This window comes from Arachis duranensis, chromosome 1, assembly GCF_000817695.3.
Source record: "Arachis duranensis cultivar V14167 chromosome 1, aradu.V14167.gnm2.J7QH, whole genome shotgun sequence".
NCBI classification, from domain to species: domain Eukaryota; kingdom Viridiplantae; phylum Streptophyta; class Magnoliopsida; order Fabales; family Fabaceae; genus Arachis; species Arachis duranensis.
The window spans coordinates 54,357,505-54,360,635 of NC_029772.3; positions in this window are offsets into that span (position 1 = coordinate 54,357,505).

Consider the following 3,131-nt stretch of genomic DNA (forward strand, 5'->3'; position numbering starts at 1 on the left):
ATGTGAAGGTAAAAAAAATATAAATTAAAAATTCTGATAAAATAAAATAGTTTAAAAAATTTAAAATATATAAGAAAAATAATATTACATAGCCCATGAAGTAGAAGAAGTAAGATAAAAAAAAGGTAATCATGAAGGTTAAAACAATATTGGGTTATTAGATTATTTAAAAAATCAATCAATAAATATTTTTATCTTGTCACAACTTTGATGTTAGATGTCAATCTAATTAGTAAAAAATAATATTATTCAGTATAAAACAGATTAAAAATAAAAAAATAACAAAATATTCATAGAACTTTTTTACTCTATTTTTGTAGGTGCAAATTTTTTTTTTGACTAAAAACAAACGAAACACAAACAAAAAATAATATTAAATTTAATTAATTTTTTTACAATATAATTTATTTATCTTAATTTAGTTATAAACAAATTTACATGTATTTAAATATCAAATCCAGCTCTTTACACAATCAATAAGAAATTAACATATTAATATTTTAATTGACTATTAGTAGATGTGTAAGACCCAGAACTTTTGAAAAAGGGCTATTATTAGCTAATTTCAAATTCAGTATTTCTGTAGCTTTAATTTCAGAAATTTTTTTATTAAAGAAAATTAGAGCAAGTTTTGATTAATTAAATTTGAAATAAATTAGGATTTATTATCCAATTTTAAAATTATTGAATTATTTTCTATATTTAAATTATAAAGCTGGCAGTTATGAAATAATAGGAATTTTATATGATATGGACTAAATAATCAATATTTTAATATATTCATATTGCTATTTTGAAAAATAAAGAAATTAATTATATTATTTCTAAATTTTGGATTTGGACATTTTATTAAAAGTAATTTGTAAAAATTGATGAGTAAATAGTATTTTTTCATATACTATTAGTGTTGGATTTAGATTGGGTTTCAATTACTATATTATTCTCAATTTTATGTCAAATTACCATAATGCCCTTAACCCTAATTTTCAAAATGAAACCTTAAGACCCTACCCGTAACCCATTGCTTCCCCATGCCCCAGCTGCGTTTCTCTTCCATGATAGAAAGAAAGGAGAAACAGAAGGTGGGAGAAGAGAAACGGGGAGGAGAGGAAAGGGAGAGGACGGTGCCGGAGGGTGTCACTGCCGCCGCGCCGTCGTGTCGTGCAAGGACGAGAGGAGTGGGATCCGAGAATGAGGCAAGGACCTGCGCCGGTAGCACTGGAGTTTGCCGTCGCCGCTTGATGCCGCCGAGTGGGGGAGGGTCACAACCACCACAAGGAGCCCACCGATGTCACCCTTGCGAGTCACCATTCCCGAGCTACAGTAGCATGGAGCCAGCCTCGTCACGCCGCCGTGGCTGCCCGCGCGATCGTCGTCGCCGCTGGTCCACCGGGAGTCACCATCGAAGCTAAGACACGGAGAGAGAGGGTACGTGAGCAAGGAGGGTTTGAGGGCTTGAAACCGCTGTGCCTGGTCTCATCGGTGAAGCCATGGCCGCTGTCATAAGAGCAGAGGGCGCGAGAGAGAGACAGAGAGCTCGTGGTGGGGGAAAGGACAGGCACCACCGTGCTGCACGAAGCTATCGCCACCGTTCCTGCCTCCGGTAAGCCTCGGTTAGCACCGCCGAAGCTCCGGCCATCACCGTCATTGAGGAAGCTCACCGGAGTTATTGGAGGCTACTGCTGCTCTGCCTAGTTCTGTGTTGAGTCACGCTGCCGTGCCTGGCCACCAGAAAACCCCGCTGCTGTCGTGGAAAAAGTTGCCGGTAAGGGTTTTATTTGAGGTTCCTGTCCTCTTTGAATTCTGAGAATACCGTAGTCACTGCGTGTTGGTTTCAGTTGGCGCGATCAAAAATTGTCGTCGCTGCTGCTTGAGGTGGCTACCGGGCTGCCACTGAACCGGTTCGGAGACCATCGCTATTTCGGTTCAACCGTTCCTTCTTCGGTTCGGTAAGCGTTTCGATTTGAAAGCCCTTTTGTTACTGTTCTGTTATCATACACTAAGGTTTGTGGCGTTAATTGCTATACGATTGTGTTTCAGTTGTTGTATGTTGCGATTAGAGTTGTTGAGACTGTTGCGAAAGTGGCTTGGAACAGAGGTTTTGGCTGCCGAGATTTTGATTGTTGATCTTGGATCGAGGCGGAAAGGATTCTGTGACGCATTTAGGCTATGGTTTTGCGTTTTGAGGTATGGGCGCTTTTCAAAAACTATATTTTATATGTTGGAATTATTACACATGGATACTGATGTGAGATAATGTATTTGGTGATTGTATAAGCCTTATGTGATGTTGATTATCCTGGATGAATGTAATTATATGTTTGAATGGATTATTATTTGGTTTTGATGAATGGATTGTTGTGTGGTTTTGTGAAACAGAATGCTTTTCAAGTTGATTCTTTAAAGATTTGAAATATGAGTTTAATCCGTTGATGATTGGTTTGAATTGTGTCAATTATTTTGATGATGTGAAAGATAGAATACTCTCGAAATTCAGCCTGTGTTGCTTTAATTAATTTGGTTTTGATAAATGATTTATTGCTAAACCGATTCCTTTAAACTTGGGAAATGAGTCAAATCGGTTGATATTGAGTTGATTTTGAAATGGTTTCCTTGAGATATGCCACTAAGGCGACTGTTGGTTTTAGCTTGCTTTTGAATTGATTTCTGGTTTTGAGCTGTTGAAAAGGAATGAAAAACGGTTTAGTTGGGACCCGAACCGGGTGGCAAAAGTCCAAGTTTTAGGGGAGGTGCTGCCGAAATTTCTATAAAATCCGAGTCTTTATTGAATGTTGTTTGGAAAAATGACGAGTTAAAGACTTCTACTATGTTATTTGAATTATCAAGAAAAGGATGATTCATGCTTTTGAAATGAATTATTAAAGAGGAAATTGTGATTTAGTCTTACTTCTTAAGAAAGGCATTGTATCTCTTTAAGGAGAAAGTTACTTAGATGAAACTTATGTTTTTAAGCTGTTTTAAATGAGACATGGGCAATGCCTTTGAATTTGACTTGGGGGTTTCAATTAGAGGAGTTTCAATGACTTGAAAGAACTTGAATGTCTCTTGACATGTTTCTTTTTGAAATGTTTTGAGAAAGGTTTTAAGTACTCTTTGAATTCTGAATTCTT